We start from the raw sequence: 24,486 nt of genomic DNA, 5'->3' as shown, positions 1-24,486 counted from the left end.
GGTGTATCCATCCCCTCTCTTTCTTAGTGTCATATCCGACATCTGATCATATGATTGTATTTTGTAATGTATACCTTTTATGCACCTGTACTAATAAAGAGCGAATAATTTTTGATATTATAACCATTTATGTTTATTGACTCTATGGCGTTATACTCCGTTTTCTATGTAGGTTCATATATTTCTAAGGGAGTTGCCCTTTTGTTTATGCCATTATGAACGTTCTTTTTTCTAGATAGGAAAAAGTATCATGTTCATTGCTATGTTGGATTATGTTAAGTTGTTTAATTTTGTAGAAAAAAAGCAGATCACAGACATGGTACAAAACTAAAGTCAATTCATATGGCAACTTTCTGGCTTTAAGAAACACTAAAAGAGATCAAGAACAAAAAATGTGTTAGTCGGGGGCGTGGCTATGCCGTGAAAGAGAGAGAACGCTTGTAAGGAGAGTTCCTCATAATCCTGACAGATCCTGGTCCCTAGGCCCCTCTCCTGGCGACTCACTTGCAGCTGACCGGACCCCCTTGGACACTGGGACCCCCTGGACGTTCCGTGGCAGGTCGGGAGACGGCTTCTGGGAGCGGGCGGCAGGGGAGATAAGAGCGGGCGGCTGACTCCCCACGAGGAGGCGGCCATCTTGGGAGCGCGGCTCAGCTGCTGAGAGCTGCAGCGCCGGCTTCCCACTGCTGCACCGCCGCCGGGCAGTGAAGAAATCCGGCTGACAATCTGAGGGAGCGCGCGGTGAGTGCCCTGGAAAAACGGGCCCCGCGTGGTATCCCTCTCCTCCTATCTGCACACTGTGCCGGCTGGTGCCATTATTAAGGGAGGCTCTGTACATCCTCCCTCACTGCAGCTGCCTCTGCGGGGCCCCCCCCTCCCTCCCCGGGCCATAAAGATCTGAACTGCACCTAGTTGCCGTCCTTGTAATCCCTCAGGCGTCCCTCTGCAGCCTGATCCATTATTAACTGTTGCCGGCCCTGTTGTGGTCCCTATCTGCGGTGGGTAATACTTGGATTGCACACCTAAATTGTTTCATCAGAATACACTGCAGACAATCATGAGCCGACTTAAAGGGACGGGAGCAGCGGAAAAATTGAAGGAGTTCGCTAGATCTGATCCCGCTGAAGGTGCGCGGCATAATAGGAGCACATCTTCTCAAGTTCAACGCAAAAATCGCCATTCTGTGGGCGAGAAGGAGATGGAACAGGAGGAACTGACCCTTAAACAAGCATCTGAGCAGTTGATGCAGGCTCTCTCATTGACCAGGACATCCCTGTCGGAGAAAATTGAGGATGTCTATACGGAGGTGGGGAGACTCCGTCAGGATATGCAGGCCATGAGGGGACGCATCATGGAGGTGGAGACGAGGGTGTCTTAGGTGGAAGATACCATTACACCAATGGAGGCTAAATTGACAAAAGTGGCAGGCTCCATGAATGCTTGGAAGCAGAAGGCGGATGACTTAGAAAACAGAATGCACCGAAATAACATCCGTATTGTTGGACTGCCTGAGCGCTCGGAAGGTCAGCATCCTGAGCAGTTTCTGAAGGATTGGCTCAAGACCTCCCTGGGGGACGAATTCTCCTTAATGTTCACCGTTGAAAGAGCTCACAGAGTCCCTACAAGACCCCTGCCTCCGGGGGGCCCCACCTCGACCATTCCTGGCATGCCTGCTCAACTGCAAGGACAGAGATACCACTTTGCGTCTTGCACACCTGAAAAGTCCTATCAAATTCAACAATGCTGTCGTTTCCATTTTTCTGGATTTCTCCGTGGAGCTGCAGAAGCAGCGGGTGCAGTTCTTTGAGGTCAAGATGCGACTCAGAGATAGTCACATTGTTTATTCGATGGTATATCCGGCCCGGCTCTGAGTTGTCCATGAGGGTTCTTCCGTATTTTTTACAGATCCGGCGGAGGCGACTGAGTGGCTGCGGTCCCATAGGGGATCCCCTGCAAAAGAGTCCTAATGTGGCGGCTGTTACTTCAGATTTCCTCAATTGACGGTCTAATTGGAGCTCTCCCGGCGAGTTCCCAGATGCCAGCTATACCGGACGCTGTACTCAGTGATGGTATCCCCTTGTTTAATTTTTGATGAGGGCGTAGGACTGTATGCCTATGTTATTAGGTTCCTGTTTTGTTTTTTCTTTTTCAAAAGTTTTAATTTTTATAGTTGTTTAGATGGAGGCCGCAGCCGATGCCAAATTCTGTTATCTGTGTGGGCTCTCTGCACCGGGATCGGGCACCATTATGCACTATATCCAGATGCGGGGAAATGGGTTCTGAGCTGATTTGTATGACCTGGAATGTAAGAGGCATAAAAAACCCTAGGAACAAAATTAAGGTGTTCTCACAGATCAGACATCACCGTCTTCACATTGCGGCTCTGGTAGACGCACCTGACCAGGGATACGGTTCGGTGGGTACAGAAACCGTGGGTGCAATGGTTTATACATGCTTTTCACACTAGCTACTCAAGGGGAGTGTCACTGTTAATTCATAAGGATGTTCGGTGGGAGGCCCGGAAAGACCCCGAGGGAAGATTTGTGTTTGTACATGCGCTGATTAACTCTAAGAAATATGTAATTCTTTGTATTCATAATCCCCCTCCGGCCAATATATCAATCCTTCAGAAGGCATTAAGCTTTGCTTTAAATTACCCAGACGCACATGTCATCTGTATAGGAGATTTCAATTTGGTCATTAATAGCCATCTTGATAAATTGAGACTGGGCGATGGAATACAGGGTGGGGTCCCCCTCCCGGGCACATCCCAACTGTCACAATTCATGACGTGTAGTGGGTGGCTAGATTTATGGAGGATGCGCCATCCAGAGACGAGGGAATATACTTGCCACTCCTCCACTAGGCGCTCTCTGTCTCGCATAGACAACATTTTTGGGTCCAGCAGTTTGGCGGCGTGGGTGGATGATATTAAACATGCAAGCGGGGGGAATTCAGATCATAGTCCAATTATTCTCAAGCTTAAATATGGGCCATTGACTAATGGGATAGTATGGAAGCTGAATCCTTTTTGGCTGAAGTTGATAACACCCCCCTGATAGAACGATAGATCAGTTACGTTGCTTCGTCTTGTCTCACCCCAAACATTAATGTATTTTGGGATGCTCTTAAAGCCTATTTACGGGGTTGTCTATCCTCCACGATTTCTCATATTAAACGGGTGACATCAGAGGAGGATGGCGAGATGGAGCGACGTCTGAAAGACTCTGAGGCAGCCTATATATCAGTAACAGGGTAGAATGGCTGACCGCTCAAAAGGATATATGCTCAATACACTGACACCAAATCGAAACGTAAGTTATTTTTTGCCCGGCAGTCTTATTTTGAAATGGGGAATCAGGCAAGCAAGTTTCTGGCCTATTTAGTACGACAGCATAATGCAACTAACACAGTTCTACAAGTTTGTGATTCAGGTGGTACTTTGGTTTCCTCAGCTGAGGAGATACTAAAATGCTTTTCTGATTATTATGGTTCATTGTACAATTCTAAGACGGAGGTGGATGGCCCGGAGTGTTTAAATTATTTGTTAGACACAGAATTTCCTATGCTCAATCCTACCCAACAGGCCTTTATGGATGCTGAATTTACTCTGGAGGAGGTAGAGGACGCCAAAAAAGACATGGCCTCCGGGAAGGCCCCTGGGCCGGATGGATTTCCTGTGGAGTTATATAGGAAATATCAGGATATATTAGCGTCCCTCTTGTTGACAGTGTTTCGTGGAATTTGGGAGGGGGGATGCATGCCGGAGTCCTTTTATGAGGCCAATATAATAGTTCTTATAAAGGAGGGGAAGGACCCTTTAGATTGTGGATCTTACAGGCCTATATCACTAGTAAATGTGGATTATAAAATTTTTACAAAAATTTTGGCCAAAAGAGTAAACTCAGTTATATTAGATCTTGTGCACCCTGATCAGACGGGTTTTATGCTGGGTAAGAGCACTTCCATAAATATCAGACGTGTCCAGTCAGTGACCCAATATAGCTCCCTGGTACCGGATAATGAATGGGCATCGCTGGATGCGGCTGAGGCCTTTGACTCGCTTGAGTGGCCTTTTCTCCGTGCAGGTTTGCAGAGGTATGGATTTGGTGCTAGATTTCAAAAATGGATTAATGTCTTATACATGAAACCCAAGGCTCGGGTCATCGTAAATAACTCCATATCCAAGTCATTTTCATTGCATAGGGTAACTCGTCAGGGGTGTCATATTCCCCGGCCCTTTTTGCTCTTGCTATTGAGGCGCTGGCAATTCGTATAAGCTCCTCCCCTGATATAGCTGGTATAGAAATAGCAGGTCGGACGGATACCATAGGCCTATATGCTGACGATATGGTGATATTTATGGACAAAGCTGAAGAGACCCTAACAAGAGTGATCACTACTATAAATAAGTTTAGTAAATATTCTGGCCTATACATAAATTGGGAGAAGTCTGCTTTGATGCCCCTTTCCCATGCTCCAATGCCACAACTTGAGACTCTCTCCTTACTGCCCTTTGTAACCAGTTTTAAATATTTGGGTGTTTATATCTCTAAGGGTAGTAAATTTGACCTACAACTCAACATACAACCATTGCTGGAGACGGTCAAAGATAAATTCGCGATTTGGGGTAAACTTCCACTGTCTGTAGCCAGACGTATTAATTTAATTAAAATGATATTACTCCCCAAGCTTAGCTACTTTCTTCAACATAGTGCGGTGGTGGTGCCCAAATCCTTTTTTGCCAATCTAAATTCTCAAACTACATCCTTTATTTGAGGGAAAGCCAGGCCCAAACTTAAACTAACCACATTGCAGAGGCCCAAGAGGGGAGGAGGGGCGGCGTTACCAGATTTCTTTTTATATTATTTAGCTGGACAGGCCAAGGCCATAAGTACATGGATGCCTGGAGGTCACCTCCCGAATTCTGAGAGTCATCTACTTCATGCTGCAGGGACTGGTTGTCCACTGGGTTTTTTGGAAATGAGGAAAATAAATGTCTCGAGACTGTTACCTCTGCTTCGTCTGGCACGATCGATATGGAGAGAGATTAAGGGGGTGACTAGACTCGGGGATATTATAGCTGAAATGCCTCTATGGAATAATGACTACCTCCCGGTGCTACGTGAACATCTATCTGCCGAGTTCTGGGTTCAGTATAGTGTTTCTACGATAGGTGATCTATATGATCGTGGAACATTGGTATCCTTTGAGCAATTACAGGTCAGTCGCAGTGTCCCGAGATCCCAGTTTTTCCGTTATCTACAACTAAGATCAGCTTTTCAATCGCACATGAGATGTATGGGTATGGAGAATGCCATTTCGTCTTTACCCCGATAGGGATTCTCCAATCACAGGGCCCTCAGGGTCTCATCTCCTCTCTATATACATATATGTTGTCAGTGGGGACAGAATGTGCCTTAGATTCCGTTAGGAAGAAATGGGAGAGGCTCATCCTAGATGCACAGGGTGAAGAATGGGAAGAAATCCTGGAGTCACCAATTTGGGTGTCTCCGTCTGCCAACAGGTTGATACAACTGTATATTAATCAATCATATTTGACTCCAATTCGACTCTTTAAGATGGGCCGATACCAGTCATCGGAATGTTTGAGATGTCATTCAATAGATGCAGATTTTATTCATATGATCTGGAGCTGCCCTGTTGTTGCGCAATACTGGAGGGAGGTGACGTAATTATTAACATCTTTAGTACAAACCACAGTTCCCCTTGAGCCACTGATTTGTCTGTTTGGAGTGTGGGATGAGGCGGCATGGGGTCATTATGTTGGGATTTTTCTACGGGAGACGCTGTTCATGGCATGGAAGATCCTTGCATTACGGTGGATGGGGAATTCACCTCCTTCTCTTGGGTCCTGGATCACTCTGGTAAATTCGATTATCCCATATGAACGTACACTGTATCAGAATAGAGGGTGCCCGGGTAAATTCCAAAAGATTTGGGAGAGGTGGAACTCCTCTCACCTTACTTTGCAGAGCGGAGATGTCGCACAGTAAACTGTTCATTATATAGAAGTAGGCTGCGGGATAGTTTATTTTTTGGTAGATGTAGGTAGGGTTTAGAAGCCAGGCAGGTTTTATTACCAATATAATAACACAACACTATTGTGATAAAATTGATATTATGCTTGCTTTATTTACACACAATTGATGCACATATTATGCCTCATGTTTTCATACTGTCTGAACATATATAATTTGTATCAAGCTTGGTGTCTTGTACTAAATGTGTGTATTGTAAAACTGCTTATGGTTTAATAAACGAATTAAAAAAAAAAATTGTCAGTAATGGTTACTTTTTTAAACCAAGTATAGGGAAAAAATTATGGAGTCACTCACATCACTAGTATTTTGTTGCACCACCTCTGGCCTTTATAACAGCTTGCAGTCTCTGAGGCATGGACAAAATGAGTGTCAAACAATACTCTTCATCAATCTGGCTCCAACTTTCTCTAACTGCTGTCGCCAGATCAGCTTTGCAGGTTGGAGCCTTGTCATGGACCATGTTCTTCAACTTCCACCAAAGATTTTCAATTGGATTAAGATCCGGACTATTTGCAGGCCATGACATTGACCTTATGTGTCTTTTTTCAAGGAATGTTTTCACAGTTTTTGCTCTATAGCAGGATGCATTATCACCTTGAAAAATTATTTCATCATCCCCAAATATCCTTTCAATTGATGGGATAAGAAAAGTGTCCAAAATATCAACATAAACTTGTGCATTTATTGAAGATGTAATGACAGCCATCTCCCCAGTGCCTTTACCTGACATGCAGCCCCATATCATCAATGACTAGAAATTTGCATGTTCTCTTCAGGCAGTCATCTTTATAAATCTCATTGGAAATTCACCAAACAAAAGTTCCAGCATCATCACCTTGCCCAATGCAGATTCATGATTCATCACTGAATATGACTTTCATCCAGTCATCCACAGTCCACGATTGCTTTTCCTTAGCCCATGGTAACCTTGTTTTTTTCTGTTTAGATGTTAATGATGGCTTTCGTTTATCTTTTCTGTATGTAAATCCCATTTCCTTTAGGCGGTTTCTTACAGTTCGGTCACAAACGTTGACTCCAGTTTCCTCCCATTCGTTCCTCATTTGTTTTGTTGTGCATTTCCTGTTTTGGAGACATATTGCTTTAAGTTTCCAGTCTTGATGCTTTTATGTCTTCCTTGGTCTACCAGTATGTTTGCCTTTAACAACCTTCCCATGTTGTTTGCATTTGGTCTAGATTTTAGACACAGCTGACTGTGAAAAAAACAACATCTTTTGCAATATTGCGTGCTGATTTACCCTCTTAAGAGTTTGATAATCCCCTCCTTTGTTTCAATTGACATCTCTTGTGTTGGAGCCATGATTCATGTCAGTCCACTTGGTGCAACTGCTCTCCGAGGTGTGCTCACTCCTTTTTAGATGCAGACTAACGAGCAGATGTAATTTGATGCAGGTGTTAGTTTTGGGAATGAAAATTTACTGGGCGATTCCATAAATTTTTCCTCAGAATTGAGTGATTCCATAATTGTTTCCCTATGCTTGGTTTAAAAAAAAAAATAACCATCACTGACTACCACATTTTTTGTTCTTAATTTCTTTTAGTGTTTCTTAAGATGGTAACAAATTGCAAGCATTCGAACTACGCAGGTCTCTTCATGAGGCTAGACTAATACAACATCTGAAGAATCACATTTATACACAAGACAGCACATAAATAACTCAATAGATAAGACAAAGGATGTGAAGCGGAATAGTCATTGTGGGAAAGAGAGAGAGGCTCTGGATTGTGGTCTAAGGTGTAACATTTCTCTTTGTGGAGAGTGACATACTGGCTCTGGTATGCCAATGTAAGGCAATGTTCCTCTGGGAAATTTAGATGTGATGGAGTGATGTACTTAAAGGGGTTGTCCGGGCTTTTCACATAATCTCAGTGCATATCTGGGTTGCAGAATGCTGACAATAATTTACCTTCTGTGTCCAGTTTGCAGGGTTTGCTAGATATCTCTTGCTTGTAAGAAAAACGTCCGGGCGGGGGGGGGGGGGTTGTGTTCTGGCATTGAAATGAGAACTGGTCGTTTCCTCTACTCTACTAAAAACCTACCCACTATAGCAACAACCCCACCCTCCATAGCAACAGGCCCTCCCCATCCACATGAAGAAGCCTAGCCCTCCTCACACAGTAACAAATCCTCCTCCTCTAGCAGCCTCAGTGCAGAGAGCAGGACCACCCAGCTGCTCCTCCCCCAGACACACACTGAACAGTGATCTATGTAAAGTGAAACTATTGAGGAGGAAACGACCAGTTCTCATTTCAATGCCAGAACACCCCCCCCCTGGACGTTTTTCTTACAAGCAAGAGATGATATCTAGCAAACCCTGCAAACTGGCCACAGAAGGTAAATTACTTATTGTCAGCATTATGTGAAAAGCCTGGACAACCCCTTTAATTATTTGTACTAAATGTCCTACTGGGGATCTGTATGGGGGGGGAGACTGGGCAAAAACTGAGAACAAGGATGAATTCTCATCGCCACACAATGAGAAAAAAAAGAATGGATCTACCTGTGGCAAAACATTTTTGTATCCCTGGTCATAGCATGATGGACATTAAATTACTTGTATTAAAAGGTAACTTCAAGTCTCAGAGAGACAGAAGAATCTCGGAGTACAAATTTATGAAAACTTTCGACACATTCAGCGCAGGTATTAATGTGTCGCATGGATTTATGTCTTTTTACATCAATTAAGGAATTTGCTCCTCAGACCTTCTGGAGTCAGCACAACACAGAACCAGACCGGCAATCAGAGGGCAATAAAACCTTCACACTGCTTATCTATGAACTGCTCCAATATTTATGCTTATCTCTCCCCCACAATGACTATTCTGCTTCACATCTTTTGTCTTATCTATTGAGTTATGTGCTGTCTTGTGTATAAATATGTGATTCTTCAGATGTTGTATTAGTCAATGCCTGATGAAGAGACCTGAGTAGTCTGGAAAGCTTGCAACTTGTTACCATCTTTTCAGTTAGCCATTAAAAGGTATCAACCACTGAGAACTCTCAATTCTAAATATTCTTCTATCTACTGGCTAACACTGTACAAAGATATATATCTTTCCTGTATTTATAGAGTGCCAACTTCTACTGACGCGGTATGGTAATGCATTTCCAGGAAGTATATTTTTACTACATACCTATGGATGAATGGCATAATACAAAGTGAGAAGGTTGCAACTATGGCAGGTTACAATTATTTAGGGTCTCAAAATATATAAAAAGGTATAAAATATAATAGATGTTGTTTGGATGCAATGCTCACAGCCCCCATTAGTGTTTCAGTTACTGATGGCACAGATAGTGGAGGGAGCATACACAGCTATTATTTCAGTCAAAACTACCCAAACTGAACTAATTATAAATCAAGTATGTGAGTCATTATCTGAAAGTGCTGTATGGCGAATCTGTCACAGCAACATGGCCTACGTTTCTAGTAACGTAAAGAGCAATTCCCTTAGTGCTGGGTCATTTACCAACATATTAGGAGCATTCTACCCACCCGCTTAGCCTGATGGCTGGCGGATCAACCACACTCCCTGTACATTCACGATTCAGCCGAATCCTTCAGTTTCAGCAAGACTGGTCCAACTTTATCAATGGTAGATATGGTGGGAAATAATGGAAATGGCATGCGAGATTAATATATAAGCGATTCATTTACCACCTTTGAAATAAATCTGCACACTTGGCTATACGTTCACATAATTCTTTAACATGTGCCACACCTTTATACAAAGACTGTAAATGAGAAGCCATCGTTAGAAAATCACATTGTTTAATGAGGCCCTGTCACCGGATTTAACATGCCACACTGACCACATCATGGAATAGTGGCTGCAGTGCCACTCATCTTTGATGGAGATATTAGCTTGTAAAGTTTAAATTCTAACTTTTTTCTAAGAATGAAGGGGGGAATTAGCAGAGATTCGTCTGTGTGGGATAGTTACTTTTTCCCCTGCATGACGTTGTCCAATCATAAGCAGGCATCCTGTAAGGGTATGTGCACACATAGTTTTTTGTCTCTGCGGATTTTGTAGAGAAAACCGCAAGTAAATCCGCAGGTTGCCCTGCGGTTTTACACCTCATAATGGATGAGGTGTAAAACTGCAGCGTTTCTGCACCAAACAATTGACATGCTGCGTTTTGAAAATCGCAGCAAAACCGTGCGGAAGAAAACGCAGCATGTGCACAGCTTTTTTTAGTTTCCATAGGAAATAAAGGCACTGGACAACGCAGCAGAATCTGCTGCGTTTCTGCAGAGCCAAAACCACTGCGGAAACCGCAAAGTGTGCACATACCCTAAGCATGGAAGATTCAGAACACAACCCCTGACAATGTCAAACCCAGCTTTCTCCATACAGACATGTAATGACACAAATCCCTTCTCTCCTCATTGATCTTGCTGCTGACATCTACTGTTATTACAAGTGGGAGAGGAGAGCAGAGCTGTGTGTCATTGTGAACACCTCTGCATCTGCAACACCCATCCTAAGGCTTAGTCAGGGGGGAGGACTAAAGCAGAACCGAGCTGAGCGAACAGTGCCGTTGGGTGAGAGCTGCAAAGGTGTTTTTGTAATGATACACAATTCATTATGGCTAATGTATATGTTGTTTTCTGAAGCCAAGAAGCAAGAGTTTAAGGCTGGGTTCACACGTGGCTTTTTTTTGCGTTTCCACGACGGTTTTTACTGCGAAAAATAAGCATCCCATGCATTCCTATGGGATTCTACAATGCTGTGCTAATGCTGCGGTTTTTACAGCGGCGGAATTGCTTCGCGGTAAAAAACGCAGCATGCTCATTAATTTCGCGGAATCGCGGCGATCCCGCACCCATAAGAATGCCTTATTCTGCTTACTTTCCGCATGTGGCTGTGCACACCATGCGAAAAGTAAGAACATTTGCGGATGGTACCCACGGTCCGGAGGAGAGGAGACTGTCCTCCGGGCTTTGGGTACCATATCCCTGTAAAAAATAGAATTTAAAATAAAAAATATTGTTATTCTCACCTTCCGACGTCCCGCGCAGCCTTCCCGCCTCTCTCCACGCTCCTGGTCCCAGTAATCCTTTGCGAGCGATGACGTCCGTTCTTACGGGATCGCGAAGTCTCGCGGTCATTCGCGCAACGTCATCACGAATGACCGTGAGACCTCGCGAAACCGCGAGAACGGACGTCATCACGGTAATTGGATTACTGGGACCGGGAGCGTGGAGAGAGGCGGGAAGGCTGCGCGGGACGTCGGAAGGTGAGAACAACAATATTTTTTTTTTTATTATTATTTACATTCTTTTACTATTGATGCCGCATAGGCAGCCTCAATAGTAAAAAGTTGGTCACACTCATCAAACACGGTGTTTGACGAGTGTGACCAACCTGTCAATCAGTTCTCCAAGCGATGCTACAGATCGCTCGGAAAACGCTAGCAATTCTGCAAGCTAATTGCAAAATGCTAGTTTTTCCGTGGGAAAATTGGGGGAATTTAAAATGCGATTTTCCCGCGGAATGGAATTCCGGAATTCTCGCGGTAATTTCCGCAAGAGTTCCGCTACGTGTGAACCCAGTCTAACAAAACACAAGTGTTCAGCATAAAAATCTGATTTAAACAATAGATCGTACTAGTACTACAAATGGAAGATGGGGAATTTGTGAAATTTATCTGCTAATCTTTCTAAAAATGTACAAAAATTGACAATTGGGTGCTGCCATTCCCTTTTCAATATTGTGTACTCCTATAGAATTAACAGTAGTGATCACTAACAATGGGCAGTTATAATTTTCACCAGAACTGTTATTTCATAAGAAAGGCAAGTGTTAGAAAAAAAAATATTGAGTTTTTCTTTATCAGTTAAAGGGAATCTGTCACCCCTTTTTTGAGATATCATATAATGATATCATTCAATTGTGTGTCACATAAGGATTCTCTTAGTACTTTTGCTTCCCCATGACTCCGTACCTTTCATGCATAAATACCTTTTTTATATCGGTTCAGATGTATGTAAACTGCCGCTGTTTTTTTGTGGCTGTTAAAAACACAGCCACAAAAAAAAAACAAAAAAAAGTTATTTTGTTTACCAAGATAGTGTCCTACCATTTGGGGTTCAAGGTGCTTAGTATTGTGCATGACCACCTAATCAGTGCAGTTATTGAGTGCTCAAGCCTTAGTAATATAGCCAAGAAAGGTCCTTCTGCTAAAGAAGAATGGACTATATTTTTTTTATTAAATTCGTTTAAAGAATGGACTATATTGACAGCTTCCAAAGGAGAAGGAGACCAATTCTGTACAAAGCCCACCCCATCATGCCACGTAAACACGTAAATTAAAGGGAACCTGTCACCAGAAAAAAAAAAAACACACCTATCTTTAGCACTAGGTACGCAGGCCGTGCCGATGAATGGCAGATGCCTCCACATGCATCTTTTTGACGGTGCGGCGACCTGAGCCAAACACAGCATGCATGTTGCATTTTGCTGCACTCGCCGCACCGTCAAAAAGACGCATGCGGAGGCATCTGCCATTCATCGGCACGGCCTGCGTACATAGTGCTAAAGATAGGGTACGCAGACCGCATGCCGACGGAGGTGGAGCTGACCGGAGCTTCACGGAGGAAGCCCGCAGCCGTCTGCAGCTCCTCCAAACGCTAGTGTGAAACTAGCCTAAGTGTTACTTGTTTTGACCCGACAACCCCTTCAACATTAAGTTATATTAGTCCAAATGATTAAAGGGGTTTCCCCCTCCCCACGAGCAAAAGTTCATTATAATGAGTAGATCTTGGAATAATAATTTCCACAATTGGATGTGTTTAAATTAAATGTTCCTGTGCGGAGATAATCTTATACATGTGCCCCTGATATGTACTGTGTAATGGCAGTGTATGACCGTGCAGGGACATAGTCTGATCACACCAGACCCATCGGACTGGACCTCACCGGACCGCGCCCCTGGTTAGTATAATAAAAAAAAACTTATTTTTCTTATCTTTCAGGTCAGAGTAGGGGCTTATCTACAACATTATAGAATGCTGTAGATAAGCCATAAAAGGCGGTGGCTGCATCTTATATCGGCCAAAACCGCTGACAGGTTCGGTTTCAATGAAAATACATAAAGGCATAATTAAAGGGGGGGAAGGCTAGCCAACAAAACAATTGACACAGATGGTAGAAGAAACGAGTACAAAGTTATTTTTAAATAGAGACAGATAAAAATGGTTACAAAATACATGAGTCTTGATAAACCCTCACAGACAAGGGCAGACAGGTCCACAACCAAGTCAGCATCAGCAAACAATGGCCTATACAAATCTACAGCAACACCCCCATTAGTGTAGTAGTAATAAAGGCATGATTGCCCATAGAGATCCATGGGGAGTATACATTGCACAAAAATTAAATCATGATGGTTCAAAATCAGGTCAATTACCTTAATAGAGGTATTCAAAGTCTGACAGCAGAGGACCTGCCTGTAGCCCTGACCCCTACGTACGTTTCGGATGAACGCTCCTTCATCAGGGGGTGCAACTATTGTGAAAGCATGTGACATGTATAGGAAAGGAACAGGAAATGACTGCTGAAAGGAATTAGTAACCATGGAAACCATAGAAGCCATGATGTCATCCACCACTACATCGCAGGGCAGCAGGGCAAGGGAGATCCTGAAAAAGCATCATCCCGCCTGTCACTCAGCGTGCAATAGTGGCATGGCACCATCACAGTATACATAAATGCCAAACACACTAGCGATCGCAAGAACAAAAACCGTCATGTATGTTTACATTGCAGAGAGTCCGGTCACATGACCAGAGGAGGATGGACCTTCAGGTACTGTGCATGTCCGCATGACATCACGCAGTTAAATAACTCATTGGTGGAAATGTACCATATCACTGAAAGGGGGTGGATCAAAATGGACGATGTATATCATGACTCAAACTGCTACCATGGTAACTGGATATACAAAAGCACTGTGGTAAAAAGCAAATAAAAAACACTAAATAGAAAAGCCGATCCTAGCTGATAAAGGTCAGCGCACAAAAAACAGCACACAAGAAACCGGCGGAGCGCTGCATAAACTGACATGTTGACAACATCACACACTTAGGTAACACATTGGTAAAGATATATCACATGACCACAAAGGGGTGGATCAAGATGGGTTATCTATATTAACCTAGCTCAGACCGCTGCCATGGCAATCAATATACAACAGTGATGTGATTAGAAATAGGACATGGAACACTGCATATCAGAGCCGATCATACAGTAGCTCGGACAGCTACCATGGTGGCTACAAAAACAGCGGTGATATGTTTAAAAATAGGCCTAAGGTGCTGCATATAGGGGCCAGTCCAAAAGCTGATAAATGTCAGTGCACAAGAAGCCGGCTAGGTGCTGCATACACCATCAGACATGTCTCCAGCCCTGGACATGGCGGTACATGCCCGACACAAACGGGGCCCCGTAGGGTCAGACAAGACTGCACCGCCCATGTGACTAGTAGACAGGGAAAAAAAGAAAAAAAAAAAAATAATATATATATATATATCATATAAATCACATTTTGTTATGATAAAGGCATAATTCTAGCAAAGCCAATGGTCACTACTGTTGTGTGTCAGAAGACATACACAAAAAAGGAAGCACCCAGTCCCTATATTAATAAAGTTTGTAACTAATTGATGACAAAACAAAATTAATATCATATAGTGTATGGCTTCTATAATATAACAGGCCAGATCTTCTCACTTACGTGGGAATATTCACACGGCTTAGTAAAAACATCACATCCTGAGCACTGCCAGCTTTCATCCATACAGTGATTGGAATTTCAGAAAAAGCCAGGAGCACATACCTCAGGAATCACTCACGTACAAGTGAAATTCATATTTATCACATAGAGCACTCGTACCTATGGGAGCCTATAAGGTAGTTCACAAGTCTGATTGTTCCTTTGGACTGAGTGATCCACACAAATACATGGCAGGCTTGTTGAATATTGATCCAAGTGTTGTGTCAAACTCGCCAGTGCAAGTCTTTGGATCCGTGAAAAAAAAATTCTGTGTGCTGTGTTTTTCAAAAACAGTTTGATAGGAGAATTTTGAGAAACCTCCATGACAAAACCTGATGAAACAGGCCAAATTCTGATGGTAAAAAATGACACATTAGCCACACTCTAAGTTTATCACAAATCCTTACAATCTCAGAGTTGTGCCGAGTTATAATGTGGCACAATAGAACTACTGTTCATTCATAAGATTTCATTTTTTTTCAGAATTCTCCATTAGCATAAGTACGAGTGCTATATGTGGAAAACATGAATTGCACTCGTACGTGAAAAACAGGTCTGTCCACGACTCCCAACTCCACAGCCCTGGTGAAAAACTGACGTGTGAAAGAGCCCTAACTGTGTGCGCCTGGCTTTTTCTGAAGTTACTATATGGTTGAAAACAGGCAATGTTCAGGGTGTGAGGTTTTGGCTCTCTACAGCTACACATTGAAGATTGGCAGGGACTCCGTGTGCCTTTCTACAGGCAATTGTTGTGGTCATAGCACCATTGGGGGAGAGAAACATCATTTGTCACCAGGTTCCGCACATGAGTTTTGTTATTGTATACAGGTATTATGTGCTGTATACAAAGCAAGAAGTCCCTATAGAGTCGGGTTCACCTGAGATCATCTCTTCAGCATATTGCTCAATTACTATTTTACTCAAAAGAAACAAAGACAGAGAAGGTTTCTTCAAGCACCTATTACTTTATGCAATGGACAGATCGGATGGCAATAACAATTGTACTGACTTCAGGCATTGAATTTATATTCAGATTTTGTGCCATCAATCACATTAGAGAGGATGTCCCATTTTCTGCAGGAGCCCACCACTCTTCCTCTGGTGCTCCTGCTTGCTGTGGGGTGCAGTGCACTCCTGAAGATTGACAGCAACAATGTTGCCCTGCTAGCCCAAACTGTGACCTCTCCCATGCTACAAGCAGAGGTGGTAGCTTTGCCACTGCAGTATTTGAAGGTGGCAAGATCGGGAACTAACAGTGCCCTCTAGTAATCCAAGTCCACCTGAGGGCAGTGCCTGAAAGCTTTACTGGAAAGAGCTAGTAAGCACTGCAGGGGTAGCCAGTATCCTTGACAAAGGAGCAGTAAACAAAAATCACTCCGTTCTTGAGAACTGAAAGACATTTTTAATAAGCACTTTGTAAATGCACCCAAACAAGATTGGAAGAACCCTCGAAAAAAGACCAAAAAACTATATGACTACAAAAAGCCGTAGTAAATTCAAACCTATAAAGTTTCAAACCTGCAAAATGTCTTTACTGTTTGAATCTCCATTTTTGGGGAACAAGAAGAGACTCCAGCTGTTCGCTGGCATTTCATTGTGAAATCCTAGAAAAATCACTACTTGCTTCAATTCAGCAGAGGTTTGTTACAAATGGCTAGCATGCAACCCTGCTGCAGCCACAAGCCATATACCCGGCACCATGGATCAGCACTGATTAGATGCAGTGGTCTTATGTTGGCCACTTGCAAACAAAGACTGAAGGGACCACCAGTGTCTGCACTGGATCACAGGGATCAAGAACTGAGCTGATCATTGGAAGTCACACTTAGTGATCTGCTGATTGGCACACAACATAACAATTTGGGATCGTGCACAGTGGTGGAGAAGCCATTATTTGCAGAATATAGAGGCATGACAGCTTTTACATCTGTATTCATGACATAAACAAAATTCATTTTCTAAACATACAATGCTCAACCCAATAAAACAATCCCAACATATAGTGGATCTGTTACCTGATTTCACAATATAAACTGCATTCATTGTTATAGATGTCTTAGACTCAATGAACTGGTTTGCTTACTTTGAAAACCCTATGTAAAGTTTGAAGATACTCCTCATCAGGTCTACAAGTTTTATGTAAGAATATATGCAGTTTGTGCAGTGAAATCCGACGACAGATCTACTGTAAGGAGTTTATCAATATAGTAGATGAAAACATATGGCTATATGCCAGCATTAATTGAACGCAACATATCCAGATCCCTACTGATCCAACTAGGGTCCATGTCTCTACAGAATACGACTAGGCTCTCGGCAAAATACAGAAACTGAAGTAATGGACGACAAGCTGCAGATAATGCACAGATCGGTGCTAGGCTCAGGCTGGACTGTCTATGGATCACCAGTAGCAAACATCTGGCACGACAATTCAGAGCCCGACTGCCTTCCTTTACATATGTTTCATTATTCTAAATCCAGACAAGATAATGCAAAAATAATCCTAGTGTTATAATAGAAACAAGCGGCCCATCATGTCATGAGGAATCTCGGGGTGATGTTCCAGGCAGCAGGTGGATAACCCGAGTTTAGGTAATTATTAATGAAGAGACCAAGTTTCATCACTTATCACAGTCACTGCTATCACACACATGCTGGCAGAGTACAACGTCCCACGGGCTGCCCCAACAGGATGGAATAGGGCAGTACCCCGATTACAGAACACTGGCTGTGCCATTATAGGATGTAATATGACAGGACCCCCGATTATAGAACACCGGCTGTGCCATTATATGAAGTAATATGACAGGACCCCCGATTACAGAACACCGGCTGTGCCATTATACACTGCTCAAAAAAATAAAGCAAACACTAAGATACCACATCGTAGATATCACTGAATGAAATATCGCAGCTGCAAATCTTTATTCATTATAAAGTGGCATGCATTGAGAACAAGATAATTTTTATTTACATTGATCACTTTTAATATCCCAAGGAGGTCTGGATTTGGAAGGATACTCAAAATCAAAGTGGAAAATCAAATTACAGGCTGATCCAACTTCAGTGGAAATGCCTCAAGACAAGGAAAAGATGCTCAGTATTGTGTGTGGCCTCCACATGCCTGTATGACCTCCCTACTGTACAACGCCTGGGCATGCTTCTCATGAGGTGGCGGATGGTCTCCTGAGGGATCTCCTCCCAGACCTGGACTAGAGCATCCGCCAACTCCTGGACAGTCTGTGGTGCAATGTGACATTGGTGGATGGAGCGAGCCATGATGTCCCAGATGTGCTCAATCGGATTCTGGTCTGGGGAACGGGCGGGCCAGTCCATAGCTTCAATGCCTTCATCTTGCAGGAACTGCTGACACACTCCAGCCACATGAGGTCTGGCATTGTCCTGCATTAGGAGGAACCCAGGGCCAACCGCCCCAGCATATGGTCTCACAAGGGGTCTGAGGATCTCAGCTTGGTACCTAATGGCAGTCAGGCACAAGGCGAGCACAAGGAGGGCTGTGCGGCCATCCAAAGAAATGCCACCGCACACCTTTACTGACCCACTGCCAAAACGGTCATGCTGAAGGATGTTGAAGGCAGCAGATCGCTCTCCAAGGCGTCCCCAGACACTGTCACGTCTGTCACATGTGCTCAGTGTGAACCTGCTTTCATCTGTGAAGAGCACAGGGCTCCAGTGGTGAGTTTGCCAATCCTGGTGTTCTGTGGCAAATGCCAAGCGTCCTGCACAGTGTTGGGCTGTGAGTACAACCCCCATCTGTGGACGTCGGGCCCTCAGACCATCCTCATGGAGTTGGTTTCTAACCGTTTGTGCAGACACATGCACATTTGTGGCCTGCTGGTGGTCATTTTGCAGTGCTCCTCCTTGCACAAAGGCTGAGGTAGCAGTCCTGCTGCTGGGTTGTTGCCCTCCTACGGCCCCCTCCATGTCTCCTGGTGTACTGGCCTGTCTCCTTGTAGTGCCTTCAGCCTCTGGACACTATGCTGACAGACACAGCAAACCTTCTTGCCACAGCTCGCATTGATGTGCCATCCTGGATGAGCTGCACTACCTGAATCACTTGTGTGGGTTGTAGAGTCCGTCTCATGCTACCACGAGTGTGAAAGCACAACCAACATTCAAAAGTGACCGATACATCAGCCAGAAAGCATTGGTACTGAGATGTGGTCTGTGGTCCCCACCTGCAGAACCACTCCTTTATTGAGGGTGTCTTGATAATTGCCAATCTGTTGTCTATTCCTAAGTGGACAGTTTGATTTCACAGAAGTTTGATCTACTTGGAGTTATATTCTGTTGTTTAAGTGTTCCCTTTATTTTTTTTGAGCAGTGTATGATGCAATAGGGCAGGACCCCCGATTACAGAACACCGGCTGTGCCTTTATAGGATGTAATACGACAGGACCCCAGATTAGAGAACACCAGCTGTGCCATTATATGATGTAATATGATAGGATCCCCAATTACACAACACCGGCTGTGTCATTATAGGATGTAATAGGGCAGGACCTCGATTAGAGATCACCGGCTGTGCCATTCTAAATAAACCGTTATATATTATAACCTGACAGGCTGTACCGTTATATAATGATGCTGCATGTCATTTTATAACATATAATCATACAGCCGGTCCTATCACATTATATAATGGTACAGCCTGTCACGTTGGTACAGCCTCTGTCCTATCGGATGCCTATAATGTGACAGGCCATACCGTCACGTTCACTTGCAATGACGCGACAGGCCGTACCGATATATGCTATACCGTGACAGGCCGTGCCAATATGTGCTATACCGTGACAGGCCGTGCCAATATGTGCTATAACGTGACAGGCCGTGCCAATATGTGCTATACCGTGACAGGCCGTGCCAATATGTGCTATACCGTGACAGGCCGTGCCGTCGTGTGCTATACCGTGACAGGCCGTGCCGTCGTGTGCTATACCGTGACAGGCCGTGCCGTCGTGTGCTATAACGTGACAGGCCGTGCCGTCGTGTGCTATAACGTGACAGGCCGTGCCGTCGTGTGCTATAACGTGACAGGCCGTGCCGTCGTGTGCTATAACGTGACAGGCCGTGCCGTCGTGTGCTATAACGTGACAGGCCGTGCCGTCGTGTGCTATAACGTGACAGGCCGTGCCGTCGTGTGCTATAACGTGACAGGCCGTGCCGTCGTGTGCTATAACGTGACAGGCCGTGCCGTCGTGTGCTATAACGTGACAGGCCGTGCCGTCGTGTGCTATAACGTGACAGGCCGTGCCGTCGTGTGCTATAACGTGACAGGCCGTGCCGTCGTGTGCTATAACGTGACAGGCCGTGCCGTCGTGTGCTATAACGTGACAGGCCGTGCCGTCGTGTGCTATAACGTGACAGGCCGTGCCGTCGTGTGCTATAACGTGACAGGCCGTGCCGTCGTGTGCTATAACGTGACAGGCCGTGCCGTCGTGTGCTATAACGTGACAGGCCGTGCCGTCGTGTGCTATAACGTGACAGGCCGTGCCGTCGTGTGCTATAACGTGACAGGCCGTGCCGTCGTGTGCTATAACGTGACAGGCCGTGCCGTCGTGTGCTATAACGTGACAGGCCGTGCCGTCGTGTGCTATAACGTGACAGGCCGTGCCGTCGTGTGCTATAACGTGACAGGCCGTGCCGTCGTGTGCTATAACGTGACAGGCCGTGCCGTCGTGTGCTATAACGTGACAGGCCGTGCCGTCGTGTGCTATAACGTGACAGGCCGTGCCGTCGTGTGCTATAACGTGACAGGCCGTGCCGTCGTGTGCTATAACGTGACAGGCCGTGCCGTCGTGTGCTATAACGTGACAGGCCGTGCCGTCGTGTGCTATAACGTGACAGGCCGTGCCGTCGTGTGCTATAACGTGACAGGCCGTGCCATCGTGTGCTATAACGTGACAGGCCGTGCCATCGTGTGCTATAACGTGACAGGCCGTGCCAATATATGCTATAACGTGACAGGCCGTGCCAATATGTGCTATAACGTGACAGGCCGTGCCGTCGTGTGCTATAACGTGACAGGCCGTGCCGTCGTGTGCTATAATGTGACAGGCCGTGCCGTCGTGTGCTATAACGTGACAGGCCGTGCCGTCGTGTGCTATAACGTGACAGGCCGTGCCGTCGTGTGCTATAACGTGACAGGCCGTGCCGTCGTGTGCTATAACGTGACAGGCCGTGCCGTCGTGTGCTATAACGTGACAGGCCGTGCCGTCGTGTGCTATAACGTGACAGGCCGTGCCGTCGTGTGCTATAACGTGACAGGCCGTGCCGTCGTGTGCTATAACGTGACAGGCCGTGCCGTCGTGTGCTATAACGTGACAGGCCGTGCCGTCGTGTGCTATAACGTGACAGGCCGTGCCGTCGTGTGCTATAACGTGACAGGCCGTGCCGTCGTGTGCTATAACGTGACAGGCCGTGCCGTCGTGTGCTATAACGTGACAGGCCGTGCCGTCGTGTGCTATAACGTGACAGGCCGTGCCGTCGTGTGCTATAACGTGACAGGCCGTGCCGTCGTGTGCTATAACGTGACAGGCCGTGCCGTCGTGTGCTATAACGTGACAGGCCGTGCCGTCGTGTGCTATAACGTGACAGGCCGTGCCGTCGTGTGCTATAACGTGACAGGCCGTGCCGTCGTGTGCTATAACGTGACAGGCCGTGCCGTCGTGTGCTATAACGTGACAGGCCGTGCCGTCGTGTGCTATAACGTGACAGGCCGTGCCGTCGTGTGCTATAACGTGACAGGCCGTGCCGTCGTGTGCTATAACGTGACAGGCCGTGCCGTCGTGTGCTATAACGTGACAGGCCGTGCCAATATATGCTATAACGTGACAGGCCGTGCCAATATATGCTATAACGTGACAGGCCGTGCCAATATATGCTATAACGTGACAGGCCGTGCCAATATATGCTATAACGTGACAGGCCGTGCCAATATATGCTATAACGTGACAGGCCGTGCCGTCGTGTGCTATAACGTGACAGGCCGCGCCAATATATGCTATGCCGTGCCGTCGTGTGCTATAACGTGACAGGCCGCGCCAATATATGCTATAACGTGACAGGCCGTGCCAATATATGCTATACCGTGACAGGCCGTGCCGTCGTGTGCTATAACGTGACAGGCCGTGCCAATATATGCTATACCGTGACAGGCCGCGCCAATATATGCTATGCCGTGACAGGCCGTGCCGTCGTGTGCTATAACGTGACAGGCCGTGCCAATATATGCTATACCGTGACAGGCCGCTCCAATATATGCTATGCCGTGACAGGCCGTGCCGTCGTGTGCTATAACGTGACAGGCCGTGCCAATATATGCTATAACGTGACAGGCCGTGCCGTCGTGTGCTATAACGTGACAGGCCGCGCCAATATATGCTATAACGTGACAGGCCGTGCCGTCGTGTGCTATAACGTGACAGGCCGCGCCAATATATGCTATGCCGTGCCGTCGTGTGCTATAACGTGACAGGCCGCGCCAATATATGCTATACCGTGACAGGCCGTGCCGTCGTGTGCTATAACGTGACAGGCCGTGCCAATATATGCTATAACGTGACAGGCCGTGCCAATATATGCTATAACGTGACAGGCCGCGCCAATATATGCTATACCGTGACAGGCCGTGCCGTCGTGTGCTATAACGTGACAGGCCGTGCCAATATATGCTATAACGTGACAGGCCGTGCCAATATATGCTATACCGTGGCAGGCCGTGCCGTCATGTGCTATAACGTGACAGGCTGTACCATTATATGCTATAACGTGACCGGCCGTGCCAATATATGCTATAACGTGACCATTATATAACCTGACAGGACACAGCCATGACAGGACCGGCTCGGTGCCGCCATACATGGAGGTGCACAGCTGTAGAGCCGGTGTATAGGACGCCTTTCTCTATGGAGTAGGACAAGCAGCTGTTCTCACAAGATGTGTCCGGTCACCGGCAGGGGCTGAGCATCTGTCGCCATGTCCCCGGTACCGTTATGTCTCCCCTCCCCCCCCAGCACACACCCTAATACCTGCAGCTCCGTCCACTAGGACCGGATGGCACAGAGGTGTGGCGGGCCGGGGTGCCGTGTACCGGGAGGTCTCAGGCTCCGCGGGAGATGATGGATGACAGTGGACATACAGCTCGGGGATGCTGGCGGGAGACGGTGGAGTCACGGAGGACCAGGCCCACTATCTGAGCCGCAACTGCTCCACTTGTCAGAAGAAAGGAAAGGGAGGAGACGCAGGAACACACCCAGGAAGAGGCGGGAGTACTGGGACACCAGGACCGTACAGGGGCTGCAGCCGCCTCCACACGGGTGGGAAATATGCGGGCCGTCACACGGGGACACACAGGACGTGGCTGACAGGAGCGGGGCTTGTCACACGGAGTATCTGCCTTTACCGTCTCTTCTCTGCTCATCATGGCCACCCATATCTATGACCAGACATTACCCCAGTATATCCTCAGAGTCCTAACCGAGCCGGTGCCATAACGGGAGTGTGCGGACTCCGGGCACCATGAAACCGACACAAGTTATGTGGAGATGCTCAGCCCCAACGCTGATGGGAAGAGGCAGACATACCGTGACACTATTTACACCTATCCCCGCTATGTCCTTATTGTGCACCCATAATACCACTCTTATAGCCCCGGTGAGTTTGACATCTCTGCTTAGTATAATGCCCCCTATACACAATGCTGCCACGCCCCATCAGTACCATACCCCCACAGACAATACTGACCCTCCCCAGCAGTATGATGCCGCCCCACAGACAATACTGACCCTCCCCAGCACTATGATGCCGCCCCACAGACAATACTAACCCCTCCCCAGCAGCATGATGCCGCCCCTCCCCAGCAGCATGATGCCGCCCCTCCCCAACAGCATGATGCCGCCCCTCCCCAGCAGCATGATGCCGCCCCTCCCCAGCAGCATGATGCCGCCCCTCCCCAGCAGCATGACGCCGCCCCACAGACAATACTGACCCTCCCCAGCAGTATGATGCCGCCCCTCCCCAGCAGTATGACACCGCCCCACAGACAATACTGACCCTCCCCAGCAGTATAATGCTGCCCTTCCCCAGCAATATGATGCTGACCCTCCCCAGAAGTATGATGCTGCCCTTCCCCAGCAGTATGATGCTGACCCTCCCCAGCAGTATGATGCCGCCCCTCCCTGACAGCATGATGCCGCCCCTCCCCAGCAGTATGATGCCGCCCCTCCCCAGCAGTATGACACCGCCCCACAGACAATACTGACCCTCCCCAGCAGTATAATGCTGCCCTTCCCCAGCAATATGATGCTGACCCTCCCCAGAAGTATGATGCTGCCCTTCCCCAGCAGTATGATGCTGACCCTCCCCAGCAGTATGATGCCGCCCCTCCCTGACAGCATGATGCCGCCCCTCCCCAGCAGTATGATGCCGCCCCTCCCCAGCAGTATGACACCGCCCCACAGACAATACTGACCCTCCCCAGCAGTATGATGCCGCCCCTCCCCAGCAGTATGACACCGCCCCACAGACAATACTGACCCTCCCCAGCAGTATAATGCTGCCCTTCCCCAGCAATATGATGCTGACCCTCCCCAGAAGTATGAT

General features: G+C 46.5%; 1 protein-coding gene across 5 annotated transcripts in view; it reads right to left on the bottom strand.

Annotated features, from left to right (window-relative positions):
* HERC1 (HECT and RLD domain containing E3 ubiquitin protein ligase family member 1) overlaps positions 1-23,128 on the bottom strand; it is a 341,682-nt gene extending 318,554 nt beyond the window's left edge. For all 5 annotated transcript variants that reach the window (XM_073579381.1, XM_073579383.1, XM_073579385.1 and 2 more), the window contains exon 1: positions 22,914-23,128. The gene's annotated coding sequence lies outside the window, so the exon portion shown is untranslated. The remainder of the gene's footprint in view (positions 1-22,913) is intronic.
* Positions 23,129-24,486: the final 1,358 nt, after the last annotated feature.

Source organism: Dendrobates tinctorius, unplaced genomic scaffold (genome assembly GCF_039654945.1).
Source record: "Dendrobates tinctorius isolate UK_male_01 unplaced genomic scaffold, ASM3965494v1 ptg000062l, whole genome shotgun sequence".
Taxonomy (NCBI): Eukaryota; Metazoa; Chordata; class Amphibia; order Anura; family Dendrobatidae; genus Dendrobates; species Dendrobates tinctorius.
The sequence above is the reverse complement of the archived record's forward strand: the minus strand, read 5'-3'. Positions and strand labels throughout refer to the sequence as shown.